The sequence below is a fragment of the Anabrus simplex genome, chromosome 5 (assembly GCF_040414725.1).
Source record: "Anabrus simplex isolate iqAnaSimp1 chromosome 5, ASM4041472v1, whole genome shotgun sequence".
Lineage (NCBI taxonomy): Eukaryota > Metazoa > Arthropoda > Insecta > Orthoptera > Tettigoniidae > Anabrus > Anabrus simplex.
Window position 1 is genome coordinate 350905014 of NC_090269.1, and position 19015 is coordinate 350924028.

Here is a 19015-nt window from a genome sequence, read left to right on the forward strand (position 1 = left end):
CATTTCCCTTACCGTACTGTTGCTCCTTCCACACAGTACAGGATGCAGTGGAAAGTTCCTGTAAAACAGTGAATAAACTGATGTCTCACAACAAAAATTGCCATCATTTGCACCTCTAATTTTGAAGGAATTTTGGAAAGAGGACTTCGTTATTGGCCAGGCTTATTTCCCTTCCCAATGTGTGGGAACACCACAGTAATTTTTAAAACACAGAGCTGATTGTTGGGCTTCTTGGCTGAATCGTCAGCACGGTGGCGTTGTATCAGGTTCAATTTCTGGTCGGGACAGGGATCGCATCTAGTTAATTCCCTAGCTGGAGGGTTAGATGTTTGTGTTCATCTTATACACATCTTAATTTACGTACAAGACGCCTCACTACCAACCACCACAGAATCACGCAATAGGGAATTCACCCCTCCGCATAGTTTGACGTAAGAAAATACATCCGGCAGTGAAACTGCTCTGAATCAAAATGTAGTGCCAACCCCAACTAGCTGAGGAAAGGTGAGAAAGAAGAAGAAATGCACAGAGCTGGTTCACACATTATTATTTTTTTTTTGCTAGTGGTTTAATGTTGCACTAACACATAGAAGGTTTTCGACAACGCAAGGATGGGAAAGGGTTAGGATTGGGAAAGAAGTGGCCGTAACCTTAGTTAAAGTACAGCCATAGCATTCTACCGGTGTAAAAATGGGAAACTACGGAAAACCATTTTCAGGACTGCCACAGTGGGATTCGAGCCCCCAGCCACAAAAAAAGAAGCGACAACTAAATGGTAAAATAAATGCAACATACTGGTTTCGGGAAAGAAATTTATTATCAGTGTGAATGAGTCTTCATTTTAAAAATATTGCTTGCGAGTTGTTATTCAGAAAACACTGAGTGTTTTCTAAAGATAAAAATGTGTTACAAACTCAATGGCACATCATTCTTGTGCTACTCTTTTATTTTCCTACAGTGAAAGTTGCGGCACTCTAAACCAGGTTTACATTCCGCAGCAGGCGGATTTCCCATGAACATCAACCCCGAACAGAAGTCCCCTTCTCCTGGAAGCAAAAAGAATAAAACAACATAACTTTACACACAACATCACAACATAATACAGCATAACATAATATATACCGATCTTCTTGTTTCAATCTAAAAGTTGTTGTTCGGGTCATCAGTCCATACACTGGTTTGATGCACCTCTCTCTGCCACCCTATCTTGTGCTAACCTTTTCATTTCAACGTAACTAACCACACCATACAGGTACTCTAATCTACTTCTTTTCTTCTTCTTCTTCTTCTTCTTCTTTTCCTACCTCTTTTCCCACACCTGTGGGGTCGCGGGTGCGAAGTACGTGGCACATGTGGATTTGGCCCTGTTTTACGGCCGGATGCCCTTCCTGACGCCACCCTATATGGAGGTATGTCATAACTATTGCGTGTTTCTGTGGTGGTTGGTAGTGTAATGTGCTGTGTGGATATGAAGAGGAGAGTTTTGGGACGGAAACAAACACCCAGTCTCCGAGCCAGAAGAATTAATCAGAAGTGATTAAAATCCCCGACCCGGCCGGGAATCGAACTCGGGACCCTCTGAACCAAAGGCCGGACCATTCAGACAACGCGTCGGACCATACACGTACTCTAATCTGTTTATCATATTCATACCTTGGTCTACCCCGGACATTTTTACCGCCGACACTTCACCCAAAAACTAACTGAACAAGACCTGGATGTCTTAAGATGTGCCGTACCATTCCGTCCCTTCTTAGGGTCAAATATCGCCAAATTGTTGTCCACTCACCAATTCGCTTCAGTATCCCTTAATTTTTGATTCGATCTACCCATCTCACCTTCAGCATTCTTCTGTTAGCCCACATTTCATAAACTTTTCTTTACCGGGTCAGTTAACCGTGCGGTTAAGGGTGCGCAGCTGTGAGCTTGCATCCGGGAGATAGAGCGTTCGAGCCCCACTGTAGGCAGCCCGTGATTTCCCACAGCTGCGCTGTACCTTAATTAAGGCCACGGCCGCCTCCTTCCCATTCCTAGGCCTTTCCTATCCCATCGTCGCGATAAGACCTATCTGTGTCGGTGCAACGTACAGCAAATAGCAAAAAACTAGTTATTGTCCATATTCCGCGTCCATACAATGCCACGCTCCAGACAAAAGTTTTCAAAAACTTCTTTCTAATTCCTATATCAATGTTTGAAGTGATGATTTTTTATTTTCTTTTTTATGAAGGGCCTTCCTTTCTTGTGCTAGTCTGCATTTTATATCCTCCTTACTTCTGTCATCATTGGTTATTCTACTACCCAAGTACTTAATTTCCTAATCTAATAGAATAATGATGCTATTGGATTTACGTCCCACTAACTACTTTTTCGGTTTTCGGAGACGTCGAGATGCCGGAATTTTGTCCCGCAGGAGTGCTTTTACGTGGCAGTAAATCTACCGACACGAGGCTGACCTATTTGAGTATCTTCAAATACCTCCGGACTGAGCCAGGATCGAACCTGCCAAATTGGGCTCAGAATGTATTTCCTAATCCAACATTTCCTGCATTACCAGACTTCATTCGACTGCATTCCATTACCTCTGTTTTGGGTGTATTTTTCATCTTATACTCCTTGCGGACCGGTCCCGAGAAAACTCGTGCATGCCTGGCCGAACGTTGCGGACCGGTCCCGAGTTATCTCGTGTTAGCAGCAGACTGAAGTTTAGTGCTATCTTTTGATATATACCGGAACTATTTGGAGGTCAAGGGTGCTATAACTCTTATGCATGGTACTACACAATCGATAGTCGCATTTCCTTTCGATTATTCTTCATATCATAGCTTTTCTTTGCATTTCCTGACAATATGTTTACAAAGTTTGAAGAGCCATGCATGATGGCAGCGCTCACGGATCGCACGTGTTTAGACAGGGTTGAAATTATTCGCGTATTATGTGCTGATACAGGCTCAGAATGTCGAAGTGATGCTGAATATTTAGAGTTCGATGATGGAATACATTCTAACGGAAATGTTTCAAGTGATGACGAGTAGATATCCTTATCTTCAAGGTGTGGAACTCACGTGGCGCAGGACGAGTCTCATAATTGTGTTACGGGTGTAAATATTCTAAATATTGTAAATAATATAGTGTTTTCTGACAACTAGGTTATGGACAACAGTAAACCTAGACTAGAGGATTTTGAACGTGCTCCTGATATAAAGGTATGGCCTAATGAACCGGGAAACGTAGGACAAGTATCAGTACTTATGTTTGTGAGGACTTTTTCATTATGTAGCTGAGTAGACAAACTTATACTATGAGCAGAATTCACATTCTCATAACGTATCCCGTAAAACCTAAAGTGGACTAATGTCCCTAGGAGGGAAATTAAAAAAAATGTTTTGTGTATATTGATAGGGCAGGTTAAGAAACCATATCTGAAAGATTACTGGCCAACCGATCCCCTAATAGAAAACCATATATTTCGGAAAACTATGAGCCGAAATAGATTTCAGCAAATACTTACCTAACTGCATTTCAACTACTAATCAGGAATGCCTCCAGAATAAAACACAGCAGTCCTTCAAAGGCTAGTGAAGTTCTGGCAGTTTATTTGAATGCATGCACTCCAGTTTGGAGGTAGTTAGAAAGTGGCCGGGAACAGGGCTGTGCATGGGGTGAAGGGCAATGTGTTGGTTGTTTCCATACCATTCAGCAATTTCCCCAGATCTTCTGCAGACTTAGATAGAATAACAATATCATCGGCAAATATACATTATAATTTATTTATTTTTTGCTACGGGCTTTACGTCGCACCGACACATATAGGTCTTATGGCGACGATGGGATAGGAAGGGCCTAGGAGTTGGAAGGAAACGGCCGTGGCCTTAATTAAGGTACAGCCCCAGCATTTCCCTGGTGTGAAAATGGAAAACCACGGAAATACATTATAATTATATACTGTTCATTCCATTATAAACCGTCGTACTTCCGTGTATGAGTGGTGGAGGGTGGTGATTATTCTTTTAAAAGATAGTACAAACGGCCAGCCATCAGAATGGAAAAAAGAAGAAAAGCTTGGACACTTCGAAGAATTAAGGTAGGGGCAAGCGAATGAGCCACGAAGAGTGAGAAAGTAAAAATTTAAAAAAAATGATGGGCCTCACAAACCTTATACCGCCTGGGTCAGAATAAGAGTTTGCGAAGGGAGGCCAGACAGAAAAGATGAAAGTGAGGAGCCTGACATGGGTAAGTGGAAGCAATGCCAGAATCGGCAGGGGAAACAGAGGTCGCCAATCCAAGCTCTCTAGTTGAAATCCCTCTTTTAGCCGCCTCTTACAACAGGCAAGCAGACACCGTGGATGTATTCTACAGTATCCACCCACGGGGGGCAGTGAGAAGGGAAACAAAGGAAAGGGAAACAAAGATTCGTTCACAGCAGTCCATTTCACACCTTGTTGATATGTCTAATTTCAGTCTTTGAATAATAACCTTTTAAATAATTCTTCATTCATTTATCCAGAATTGCTTTAGCAACTTTGAAGTTAATATCTCAATAACACTTTCTTTCTAGACGTAATTTATTTATCCATTTCCGTATACAGTATACATTTCCATTGATATTTGAATTTAGCGCGATTTGTTCAGGTCAAGTCACTAGGAGCACCAGCGTCGAATTGTCTCCCATTTTAGCAAGGCGAAATCCGTAAGTGTCTCGTATTATCTCTACTGTATTTGCCGAGAGCAACCTGGCAGAAGTAAGTTAAAGAGCGTAGTTTTACGTGACTGTTTTTATTGTGATCATAGTAACGGGACGTCCAGATGTCCGTGGAATCCGAACCACATGGACACGGCTTTACAATTCAGCTGAAAATGAAGATTTACCAGGCTCAGCCAGGCTTCCAAAATTGTCACCTCAAATTCTAAGAAGTTTCAAACCATCAGGAACTGACTTCAATTCAGCGCTTGCCAGGAGATCCCCCTCAAACCTTAACACTCGTCAGAAATCTTTTCCTTTTCTCTTTTCCTTTCCAGTGATTTAACGTCGCAGGTTTTCGACGGCGCAAGGATAGGGGACGGTTAGGATTAGGATTAGGAACGAAGTGGCCGTGGCCTTAATTAAGGTCCAGTCCCAATATTTGCCTGGTGTGAAAATAGGAAACCACGGAAAACCATCTTTAGGAATGCCGACGGTGGGGTTCGAACTCATCATCTCCCGAATGCGAGTTTACGCGACCCTAACCGCATGGCCAACTCGCTCGGTTGTATTATTATTGTTGTTATTATTATTATTATTATTATTATTATTATTATTATTATTATTATTACTGCCGTGTTTGCATGAAACAGAGAGAGGTGAAAGAAGGTGCTGGCTTGAATAGGTCTATCTACGACAGTCAAAGATGAATTTAATACTTAAAAAAAGGTTATATTTCTTTTCAGATATTAAATTTTAACAAAACTATTCGCTTGGCGAAAGAACAAGATTTCAGGTACAGAGGTAGTTTGGTACAAAGTAGGAAAAAGCAGAAAAACCCAGTAAGGTTAGTTACAAAATTTGAGCTTCAAGCTCCCAATTTACAAAAGTCCCTACATCACTACTGCTGCGTTTAGTTACATAGTCAAGGAGATGAGTCTCCCAATTTCTTTTCTTCTTCTTAAGCCGTCGTCTCCAAACGGAGGTAGACGATCCACACGGCCAGTTCCTATCTTGACGTTGCAGCCATGCCATGTGGATTTATTGGGATATCTCTCAGGATCTTTAATGCAGTGGTTTCCCGTTGCCTTCTGCATCCTAATGCCGTTGACCAAACTGGTTCCTCCACCTTTGGGAACAATTTCTTGTCTCCAGGACAACAGAGTGTCCTTGCCCATACCCGCTCATCCACTCTCAAAGAGACTGTTGGCACTTGGATATTTAAATCACACAATTTTCACGAGCACCTTTTGCTCCAAAGGTTGCAAGTTACGGCCATCCACAGGCACCATACAATATTTACACAAATATATTTTACATTACAAGAAAGAGCCTCTATGCTCTATAATTCTACCAAGAAGACTGCGCTCCAAAATCCTAACAGCCGTTAACTTTTACACTTGTGATTAGAGCGTCTTTGCTCAATAAAATCTACACCTCCAGGCCTCTCTAGGCACAACCTACAATTTACAAGACCGTATTAGTTGTCTTTTAAGTTTATATGGAAGAAATAATACAGGGGTATCGAGTACCCATTCTACCGGAACTTTGCGGAAAATAACAGGTTCAATTACTGGCCCAAAACTCAAAAAATGTATGGAGGCGGAACATGCGCTCCTTAAAATCAAGGCTTAAAACCCTACTCGGGCTTGTGGCCCGACCGCCAAGAGACATTATTAAAGATTGGAAACCTTCCTCTCGAATTAGCTGGCAAAGATACCTACAGAGTTAGGAAACGCGCTCCATCGATTACAACATGTGAGACATGGTTTCGACAATTTAAATGTGATAATTTCAATTTGAAAGACAGTGTGCGCTCTGGTAGACCACAAAAGTGCAAAGACGAGCAATCGCAGGTGAAGCATGCTGAAACAGTTAATGCACAACGCTATCGCCACCAAATGATTAATTTAAATCACGCATTGATCGAAAGACGACCGAAATGGGCCAGAAGACATGGCAAAGTGATTTTGTTACACGACAATGCGCCGTCTCACACGGCAAAACCAGTGAAAGACACTTTCAAATGGCTTGGATGGGACATCCTTCCGTACCCGCCGTACTCACCCGACCTGGCTCCATCTACCTATCACGTCTTCGCGTCAATGGGGAACGCGCTCGCAGAGCAGCACTTTAGCAATTTCGTGGAAGTTGGAAAATGGCTCGACGAATGGTTTCCCGCAAAATACAAGCTGTTCTTCTGGCGTCGTATTCATAACTTACCTTAAATATGGGCGAAGTGTGTAGAAGCCGATGGCCAATATTTTGAACAAAAAATACGTGTTTTCTGTACCACAAATACTGGCAAAAACTTATGCATACACCTGGTATTTTTACCACGGTCATGGACACTGAAGTATGATTCACCCGCTTGCCACGCGCATTCGTCAGCCTGGCAGTATCACGCTCATTTCGGTGGTATTTGAGGGTGCTCAAATACGTCAGCTTGCTTTCGGTAGATTTACTAGCATATTAAAGAACTCCTGCGGAACAAAATTCTGGCACCTCTGGTCCCCGAAACGGAGGATCGGAAAGAAACTGGCCACCTTACCGTACATAAACTCTGGCTCAGGCACACCTCTGCGGAGGTTCGAACCTGCCTTCGGGCAGAATACACCCTTACCTTTGGTCCCCGAAAATTCGCTATCTGATCGAATCGAAATTTTAACACAATATACATTGGGATGTTTTATGCATTGCTTATAAATTTAATAATTTTCTGTTTCCAAGGGAAAAAAGTAGTTATCAATTTTTTAAGGCTTTTTTCTTGGCTGGGGATGGTTGGAAAATAGCATTCTTGGTCACATTGTATTCTTTTTATATCCACTGGTTGTGTTGTATGACTGTGATATACGTTAATACTTCTTTTATATCAGTTTGTATTTTTGTATTGGATAGAATCAGTGGCGGCCGCTCTTTAAGGGCACAGGGTCACGTGTTCCCCACCCCTCCACTCCGGTAGAAGATATAGGCCTCCTTGCTTTTCAGGTAGAAAATGATCGAAATTAACTTATTTACGTCATCATGTCATAAATACAGCCAATTACATGTACCATATGCTTCTATTCTGCTTGCCCCAGCAGCAGCCGGGCGCAACCCCTCTGTGATTGAAGGAGCAATATACACTGACGGACAGTGACAATGCAACACCAAGAAGGAGTGGTTCGAAAGGGATGAAAGTTGGGGAAAAAACAGAGACGGCACGGACGAATAATTGATGTTTATTTCAAACCGATATGCAGGTTACACAATGCGCACGGCATCGACTCAGTAGGATGTAGGACCACCGCGAGCGGCGATGCACGCAGAAACACGTCGAGGTACAGAGTCAATAAGAGTGCGGATGGTGAGGGATGGTTCTCCATTCTCTGTCAACCATTTGCCACAGTTGGTCGTCCATACGAGGCTGGGGCAGAGTTTGCACACGGCGTCCAATGAGATCCCACACGTGTTCGATTGGTGAGAGATCCGGAGAGTACGCTGGCCACGGAAGCATCTGTACACCTCGTAGAGCCTGTTGGGAGAGGCGAGCAGTGTGTGGGCGGGCATTATCCTGCTGAAACAGAGCATTGGGCAGCCCCTGAAGGTACGGGAGTGCCACCGGCCGCAGCACATGCTGCACGTAGCAGTGGGCATTTAACGTGCCTTGAATACGCACTAGAGGTGACGTGGAATCATACGCAATAGCGCCCCAAACCATGATGCCGCGTTGTCTAGCGGTAGGGCGCTCCACAGTTACTGCCGGATTTGACCTTTCTCCACGCCGACGCCACACTCGTCTGCGGTGACTATCACTGACAGAACAGAAGCGTGACTCATCGGAGAACACGACGTTCCGCCATTCCCTCATCCAAGTCGCTCTAGCCCGGCACCATGCCAGGCGTGCACGTCTATGCTGTGGAGTCAATGGTAGTCTTCTGAGCGGAGCCGGGAGTGCAGGCCTCCTTCAACCAATCGACGGGAAATTGTTCTGGTCGATATTGGAACAGCCAGGGTGTCTTGCACATGCTGAAGAATGGCGGTTGACGTGGCGTGCGGGGCTGCCACCGCTTGGCGGCAGATGCGCCGATCCTCGCGTGCTGACGTCACTCGGGCTGCGCCTGGACCCCTCGCACGTGCCACATGCCCCTGCGCCAACCATCTTCGCCACAGGCGCTGCACCGTGGACACATCCCTATGGGTATCGGCTGCGATTTGACGAAGCGACCAACCTGCCCTTCTCAGCCCGATCACCATACCCCTCGTAAAGTCGTCTGTCTGCTGGAAATGCCTCCGTTGACGGCGGCCTGGCCTTCTTAGCTATACACGTGTCTTGTGGCACACGACAACACGTTCTACAATGACTGTCGGCTGAGAAATCACGGTACGAAGTGGGCCATTCGCCAACGCCATGTCCCATTTATCGTTCGCTACGTGCGCAGCACAGCGGCGCATTTCACATCATGAGCATACCTCAGTGACGTCAGTCTACCCTGCAATTGGCATAAAGTTCTGACCACTCCTTCTTGGTGTTGCATTTGCTCTGTCAGTCAGTGTATAAGGAAACCTTCTCGCTACTTTGCCGCTGGGCATGTGGACGAAGGCAACACTGCTGAAATTACAGGAGCCTCGGTCACAAGCGCATGTGCCCGGAGCTCACTGCTGGCACTGATTAGGATGGCGGGGTGGGAGGTTGCTAATGGTACTATCCCTTCACCAAGGAATGCTGTCAAATACAGTAGATAAAATACGCGACACCTCCGGATTTAGCCTTGTTAAAATGGGAGACAATTCTTAAGTGGCGCTCCTAGTGGCGTGACCTGAAAATTCGCGCTAAATTCAAATATCAATGGAAAAGCATATACGGAAATGGATAAATAAATTACATCTAGAAAGAAAGTGTTATTAAGATATTAACTTCAAAGTTGGTAAAGCAATTCTGGATAAAGGAATGAAGAATTATTTAACAGGTTATAATTTAAAGACTGAAATTAGACATATAATCAAGATGTGAAATGGACTGCTGTGAAAGTGGTTGATCTTTCATTTATACATTACTTCATTAGCTTTAGCATTCCTGCCTGAACTTTTACGGCTAGATTTGTCTTTATTTCTCATTTAAAAACATTGTATCAACACATTAGGATACTCGTCAATAAAAATATTGGCACATACCTTACACACATGATTCAATGAATTAACATTTGGGAGCTGGACGATTTTCCTCTTAACCTGAAGCCTACTAACAGAATCTATCAATTTAGCCTCAAAAACATTCAACATTTCCCTATAAGCAATACTTACCATTACGTTAGGATAAAGCAAATTTGAATCATCATTTTGTTTCAACAAAATATGTACATTTCTTAAGTCACCCATATTTCTTTAGTACTTGACAGCGCATTACGGCATTCCAAATGGGGTAACTTGGAACACAAGCAACCACACATATACGCACATGCATTTTCCTTAATTAAATCAAAGCCAACACATCGGTAATATACAATAAAATAAGCTTATTATATTTTAAGCCAGTTAAAATATGGGTCGCGCAGGTCAGAAGTTTAGGAAGTACTATAAAAATCTCGTGTCACTTGATACAAACACAATATTTACTTACATTTTCTTGTGACGAAGGAAACGGAAAAAAGACCGCAAATCCTTCCGCACTTCATGGTTATTGCAGCCAAACACAGCATATATCTTTCCACTCATTTTGAGAGAAGATATAAAGGAATAACACACGCTACTATTTACTTATGTCAACTTACTGCAAGCGCATAAATATCGCCAAAAACTTCACAAACAAATACACGTACTCTTATGACAGAATCCTTAACTCCAGGTCACTCCGCTAGACAGAGCTCTAATCTCTGTCCCTCGATATCTCGCAAAGTGTCGCGTATTGTCTCTACTGTATTTGGTGCTGTGCAAAGGCTGCAAACTTGCTGTTGTAGTCAGTGTGTTACTCATTTTCTGTGGTGTGTTAGTAGTAATTATTGTGAAAGCAAGTGCGGAGTGTAATCTTTATAAATCCAACAATTTAATTGTTGTATTTAGTAGTTATTCCTCTCAAAGTGGTATTCACAATGAACGAAATACAGTACATAAACAGTAAACGTTTAAGCTACGAAGACAGACTTGTGGCAAAACAATTAGGGCCCCCAAACCACAACTGTGCATAAAGAAGGTACTTAACGAAATAGATCTTACACCAGAAACTTCAACAAATCTTTGTGCGAAAAGTGTGAATGGATCTGTGGCTGTGCTGTAAGTACTACTCGCGCAACTTTTACTGATAGGTGGACACCCTAGTGCTGAATCGGTAGACCTCGACAATCTTCGATATTCGTATTGGCAACCTTTGAAACACAAACTATGAATCGCTTATGCATCACTGTGAGACATCTGGCGTACACTTTACGTACTAGAACTGTTGTTGTTTACACAGCAAATCCAAACTATAAAATTTATGCTAGGAACAAGATTCGCATCGAGAATGTTATATATAATGTTATCTAATGTGTGTGTGACACAGTTGTTGGTTTAACATAATAAAGGTTTTGAAAAGCGACCATACTATCGATTCAATTCAGATTTAATTTTCATTCAGTTGGCAGTATTGTCGGAACCGGGAGAGCTCCCTCCTTACTCATCAACCCCGGAACACCAGCTATCACTAAAAGTTGATCGAGTAACAATGCTTTCTTTTGTTTCCTATGTGTTTTGTTTGGGGGAGGAGATATGTGGTGGACAAAGACCGATGTTAAGGATTTAAATCACTTAAATGAGAAAATTAAGAAACATGGGCTTTATATAACCCATTTGAACAATGAACTGGTTTAGCTCTATTATGACAAGTTAATATTAGGCAACAGCTTGATTAAGGTTATAGGCTTTCTGTTCGTAGACACAACGAACAAGTGGACAAGAATATATACATTTCGTCTCCCAGTATCGAGGGAGTTACGTTTTGTGGCGAGTTTGAACTTGCTTTAAAGGGTCATGATGAATCAGAACACTCATAGAATCCAGGGATTTTTATGGGGCTAATTGATTATAGTGCCAAAATTAATAGCGTACTAAAAGACCATTTAGAAACCTTGTTAAATTATATGTCAAACACACATCAAAGCATATGTTACATCTTTGAAAGCCGATGAATAGTTCATGCAACTTTCAAATGGTGTTGATTTTCAGGTATGAGGTCAATGGTGAAATTAAGGAAATATTTTGGGGCTTTTCTGAGGTACACGATAGAAGTGCAGAAAGCTTATCAGAACTCATTTGAGAGCAACTGAAGGAAACTGAAACAGATATGTTTTCCCAGAAACTCATTTGCCAGACATATGACGGAACTTGTGTGTTTGGGGCCAAAGAAGGGGTACAATGCTACATCCAATGTTATGCACATCAGTCAAATTTTATTCTGCAACATGCAACATCTTCCTCCCCATCCCAGGTTTTTTCAAAGATCTACAAGGCATTGGTACATTCTTTTCTAGATCACCTAAAAGAATGGATGTGTTCTTTCAATTTGTTCAGAAGAGAATTCCGAGATGGTATTTCCAGCATAGAACTGTCAATACTGTCTTTGAAAACAAGGAGAGTTTGATAGAATGTTTCGAACACATCCGTGATACAGAATGCAATGACGAAAACACATTTATTCAAGCGGGAGGATTTGTATGGACTTTTAGAGATCAACCATTCTTGTTCTGGCTTGGATTTAACAACAAAATCATGCCTCATGTGTCAATTTTCTTTGATTGCATTTAGAAACGAGATATTGATTCACTTAAGGTCAGGAACTGTTTGGACAGGTTTTCTGCAAGTGTATCTGAAGTGCGCAGAGAATATGGACATGAGGAAGAGACTGCAGGTGAACCATTTAACAAATAAAGGTGTAGGAACGATGTAGGATCGATCTGCATCTAATCGTATCGTTGCTATTGAAGTTTGTGTTGCCATTGTGCAAAATATTACACAAAGGTTTTCATTTTCTAGTCGCCTGTGTTTGTCAAAACTATTTCTTGTTAATAATTTTGCACAGTATAGCGTGACGTTCTCTGAAAATGATTTTAAAGCCACTCTTCAAGCATACCCTTCTCTTAATGAGCAGAAACTGAAAACAGAACTGCAAGTTCTATATTTTAGAGCAAATGTGCAAGTGGCTGCCGGTTCTACAATGCTGTTACACTTCTTCATTCAGAATAATAACCTGTCGCGTACTTTCTCGGAATGTGTCAATGCGTTGAAAATAACCGTCGCCGTATCCATGACAATAGTAGAAAGTGAATGTTGTTTTTCGACTCTAAATAGAATTAAACATTTTCTGAGAAACACTATGAGAACGCATTGGCTATGCTCTCCTTTGACAAAAGAACGACTAGAGATATCCCAGACTTAGTAAGTCACAGAGCAGTTCGCAACAGCTAATGAGAGAAGACTGGAACTTCTATACAAACAATACATCATCAGATATGGATATCATTATTCTATGCATGTTCATTACATTATAATATTATTTATTTATTTATTTATTTATTTATTTATTTATTTATTTATTTATTTATTTATTTATTTATTTATTTATTTATTTATTTATTTATTTATTTATTTATTTTAGTTCTGCTCTTGACAGCATTTTTTACGTATGGATGAAAACAGCCCGAGTGATGTTGCTCTCTTTTATTCAGTTTTCATTATTTACTATACAATATAATTAGTGTATTCAGTTGACTGTTTTCTATACAATGTACTGTATTCTGTGCATTGCAATTCAATTTTCTGTGTATTCTTAACACTTTTGTTAAGTTAAATCATCCACGGGAGAACAATAATAATAATAAATATATCGAGAAAATCAACAATTATACAATACTAGAAGAACATATTCAAAGACTATAGCACTATGAAGAAGTGGTAATTATACCAATCGTCCTTTCGAATACAGATGCTATACCTAAAACTCTGGTAGAAAGACTGAAGAAGATGGATGTCAACATCAACATCTACAATACCATGCAGAAGACAGTGGACGACTGGAATTGTTCGGAAATTCATGTGTTCAAATTCTGCGTTAAAATGTCGTGTAAATTACGATACAGGATCGATCTGCATCTAATCGTATCGTTGCTGTTGAAGTTTGTGACGTCATTGTGCAAAGCCTATAATCTTCATCAAGCTGTTATATAACATTAACATGTCCTAATAAAGCTAAACTCATTTCATTGTTCAAATGGGTTATATAAAGTCCATGTTTCTTAATTTTCTCATGTAAGTGATTTAAATCCTTAACACCTATCTTTGTCCACCACATATCTTCTCCCAAACAAAACACATGGGAAACAAAAGAAAGCATTACCTACAGCGCAGTCACAGATCCATTCAACTTCTCGTACAAATATTTGTTGAAGTTTCTTCTAGTCATCTGCGTTTGTCAAAACTATTTCATGTTAGCAGTTTTGAATAGTATAGCGTGACGTTACCTGAAAATGATTTTAAAGCCACTCTTCAAGCATACCTTTCTCTCAATGAGTAGAAACTAAAAACAGAATTGTAAGTTCTATATTTTGTGCTTTGATTTCCTAAAATCTGTACGATTGCTCGAATATCATTACCACGAAAGTTTGCAAAATAAATAAATAAATAAATAAATAAATAAATAAATAAATAAATAAATAAATAAATAAATAAATAAATAAATAAATAAATAAATAAATAAATAAATAAATAAATAAATAAATAAATAAATAAATGAATAAATAACTTGTCCTGACTGACTGATTCATCATCGCCGTGCCAAAACTACTGGAAATAAGGAAATGAAATTTTGGGGATACGTTCATATTAACATGTAGGTGTTCGCTAAGGGAGGATTTTTGGATATTCCGTCGCTAAGGGGTGAAAAAATGGGTGAAGTTTTAAAATGAGGATATCTACATCTCAAAAACTTAAAAGTTTAGAGGCGTAAAAATTGGTACTTGGAATCTCCTTTTAAAAAAAAGAAGAACGTATTTTTTTTGTTTCCGGAAATTCCCATTAAGGAGGGGGGGGTGAAAAAGGGGGTTGAACACCTTTTGTGAGGAGACTTATATCTCAAAAACTGAAGCTGTTACAGACATGAAAATTGAAATTTGGAATTTCCTTGTAAATAAAGAAATGCGTATTTGTGTGTTTTTGGATAATCCGATGAATAGGGGAGGAGTGACAAACGGGGTGAATTTTTAAAAATACTATGCAAATTATCTCAGACACGTAACATATTACAGATTTGAAAACTGGTATTTGGAATTTCCTGTAAAAGTAAATAAACATAAATATTTCTTTCGGAAAAACCACTTTAGGGGAACTGAAAAAGGGGGTGATTTTTTAAAATTAGCGTTTCTACAGTATATCTAAAAAACTTAACATGTTGCAGACGTAAAATTTGGTCTTTGGTATCTCCTTTAAAAATAAGGAAACACGTATTCTTTGGTTTTCGGAAAAATCTTAAAGGACGGTGGGGGGGGGGTGAAAGAATTGAAAAATTAGTTGAATTATTTCTATGAGAATGTATATGAATACCAAAAAATCTAAAAATGTTACAAACGTGAAAACTGGTATTTAGAACCTCCTTTAAAAATAAAGAAACACGCGTTTGGTCGGGGAATCACCTTGGTAGTGAAAGGGGGGGGAGGGGTGATGAAAACGGAGATGAATTCCTTTTACGAGGATACATATATCTTAAAAACTGAAGATGTTACAGTCGTGATCATTGGTATTTGAAGCTCTTTTAAAGAAACGGTTACTGGTTTTTTTGGAAAATTAACTTGAGTGAGGAGTGTGAAAGGAAGTAAAAAGATTGAATTCTTTTTCTGGAGAAACTTATATCTCAAAACTGAAGGTTACCGACGTGGAAATTGGTATTTGGAATCTCCTTTAAAAATAAAGAAACACGCATTTTTGGGTGGGGGGAAACCAACTTAACGGGCGGGGATGGAGTGAAAAAGGAGTTGAATTATTTTCATGAGGATACTTATATCTCAAAAACTGAAGATGTTACAGACGTACAGACATGAAAACTGGTATTTGGAATCTTATTTCAAAGTAAAGAGACACATGTTCTTTTGTCTTCGGATAATCCACTTAAGGGGGTTGAATGAATTGGAAAATTAGTTGAATTCTTTGAGTGAGGATACTTATATCTCAAAAACTAAAGATGTTAAAGACGTGAAAATTGGTATTTGGAATCTCCTTTAAAAATAAAGAAACACGCACTTTTGGGCAGCGGGGAATCAACTTAACGGGTAAGAATGGGGTGAAAAAGGAGTTGAATTACTTTTATGAGTATACTTATATCTCAAAAACTGAAGATGTTTCAGACGTGAAAATTAGTACTTGGAATCTCCTTTCAAAATAAAGAAACAACTATTTGTTTTTCTCGGAAAATCGACGTAAGGGGTGTGGGGTTGAAAGTAAGTACAAGGAGTTGAAATATGTTTATGAGGATACTTTATCTTAAAGACTGAAGCTGCTACAGACGTGAAAGTTGGTATTTTGAATTTCCTTTCAAAATAAAGAAACAATATTTTTTGTTTTCGGGAAGTCCACTTAAATGTCTATTCACACATATCCGTGACGTGTCAGTGCCGTGACGTGTCAGTTCCGTGAAATTGCATCAGTGTCAGTGATGATTCATATCATTCCTTTGAATCTGACTGTCGTGTCCACACTTGTCCGGTTCAGTGCCGTATTTTCTGCGTCAGTATCAGTGCAGTATCCGTTCCGTGATATTGAGTATTGTTGCCAACGATATTTTTGCTGTTTCACGGACCTGTTCTGCTGTGAAGTTTGTACGCGCTAGTAAATAAAAAATGAGCGACGTAAGTTCAATGTGTGTGGTTAAATAAATATTTGTTTCATTGTATTTGTACTGTATTATTCACTTACCTCAGACAAACTGCTGACCGTTCTCTCGGTATTATTGCCTTTCTCCAGCGGTTGTCTTGTTTTAAATGAACTTCCAGTTTACTCAACAATATGTTAAAACAATTTTCAAACATTGTGAAATATTTAAAATATTTCGTTTGATCTTCAATTACTTCCTTATACAGGGTAGCAAATTCACCATCACGTTCTCTATTCTGCCATGCCTCATGTACCCACTTCATTTTTTTTTAAACTGACGCTATTCCTCTTCTCCTAAAATTACAGCAATAGCCGTCAATTCCACATCCGTAAACTTCAACATCTCGGCAATCACTGAACTGAAACTGAAACAATACTGATAGGTGCGGATAGCGATCACTGAGACGTCACGTACGTCACGGAACTGATACGTCACGGCACTGACACGTCACGGATATGTGTGAATAGACCTTAAGGCGGGAGAGGGGTGGAAAGAAGTGAAGAAGTTGAATTAATTTTATGAGTATACATTTATCTCAAAAACTGAAGGTGTTACGGACGTACAGACATGAAAACTGGTATTTCGAATCGCCTTTAAAAATAATGAAATACGTATTTTTTTGTTTTCTAAAAATCCAATTAAGGGGCTGAAAAGAATTGGAAAAGCGGGTGAATTTTCAAACTGAGTACCGGTATATCTACATTATATGTCAAAAACTTAGCATTTTAGAGACAAGAAACTCTGTATTTGGAAAGTCCTTTAAAAATACAGGAACATGTATCTTTCAGTTTTCGAAGAATGCACTTAACCGGGGGGGGGGGGATGAATGGAAATGAAAAATATTTGAATTATTTTTTTATGAGGATACTTATATCTTAAAAACTGAAGATGTTACAGACGTGAAAATTGGTATTTGGAATCTTCTTTAAAAGTAAAGAAACATGTATTTTTGTTTTCGGAAAATACGCTTGAATGGGCGTGGGGGTAGGACTGATCAAGGGGTTGAATTCTTTTTATGGGGATACTTATGTATATCTAAAAAACTGAAGATGTTACAGATATGGGAATAGGTATTTGGAATCTCCTTTAAAAATAAAGAAACATGTATTTATTTTTATTGACTTGAGAGAAGACTGTTTTTCACGTGTACAGTTCTATGTCACAAAGACGTCTTAGCCCCAAAAGGTAATACCACAAACATGGTTTACAAAGAATTTCTGGGGTACATGAAACTCAATTTTTGGGTGAGTTTTTATACTTTAGGAATTTTCAGATAATGTCTTAGTACAATGCCGAGGAACGATTACTTTGATCAAATTACGAAATCCACGCGAGCGAAGCCGCGAGTAATTGCTAGCAAATAAATAAATAAATAAATAAATAAATAAATAAATAAATAAATAAATAAATAAATAAATAAATAAATACATAATTTTTTGTTGCTAGGGGCTTTACGTCGCACCGACACAGATAGGTCTTATGGCGACGATGGGATAGGAAAGGCCTAGGAGTTGGAGGGAAGCGACCGTGGCCTTAATTAAGGTACAGCCCCAGCATTTGCCTGGTGTGAAAATGGGAAACCACGGAAAACCATTTTCAGGGCTGCCGATAGTGGGATTCGAACCTACTATCTCCCGGATGCAAGCTCACAGCCGCGCGCCTCTACGCGCACGGCCAACTCGCCCGGTAATAAATAAATAAATACGGTAAATAAATAAATAAATACTGTAAATAAATACTGTAAATAAATAGATAAATAATAATGTCAGGCTGAGTGCTTCAGACGGTACAGCGCTGGCCTTCTGAGCTCAAGTTGGCGGGTTCGAACCTGGCTCAGTCCGGTGATGTCTGCAGGCGCTCATATACGTCATCCTCGTGTCGGTATATTTATTGGCACGTAAAAATAACTCCTCTAGGACAAAATTTCGGCACTTCGGCGTCTCCTAAAACCGTTAATGTTCAATGATGGCTCGTGAGCTGCGATTTATTTATTTATTTAGTATAGCTTAGTTCTGCTCTCGTCTGTGTACCCCCTCAATTCATACCTCAGGAGCCGCCACTGGATAGAATGATATGGATCACTGGCTGGCCGGTACAGGGAAAGTCGTGAGACGTTGCCGCTGTTCCATAACCTCATTTCTATCCATATCGGTAGGGAGTACGTCTGTTTTGCAACCGTTTCATAAAACGGTTGTCTCCGCGCAACTGTTTCGGCGGCAACCGTTGTCTGACAGCAACTGTTTTGCCCAGTAAGTAAGTGACAGTGTCCATGCCCGTGGTAAAAATTAGCCTCTGCTACCCTTCCTCATAGCACATGTTACACGTTGCTGAGCGAGTCTCTACTACTTGCTGCGGCGCTATACAAATCGGTTAGCCGCGACGAATGATATTTTGAGCGTATTTCCGCATTAAAGAAATTAAAGGAAATAATTAGAAGACAATAAGGTTTGTATAAATTGCTTCTT

General features: G+C 40.0%; 1 long non-coding RNA gene across 2 annotated transcripts in view; it reads right to left on the bottom strand.

The window, feature by feature from the left end:
* Nucleotides 1–798: 798 nt before the first annotated feature.
* LOC136874105 (uncharacterized) overlaps nucleotides 799–19015 on the bottom strand; it is a 44749-nt gene continuing 26532 nt past the window's right edge. For both annotated transcript variants that reach the window (XR_010860234.2, XR_010860235.2), the window contains exon 3: nucleotides 799–1046. This is a non-coding gene — a long non-coding RNA (uncharacterized lncRNA). The remainder of the gene's footprint in view (nucleotides 1047–19015) is intronic.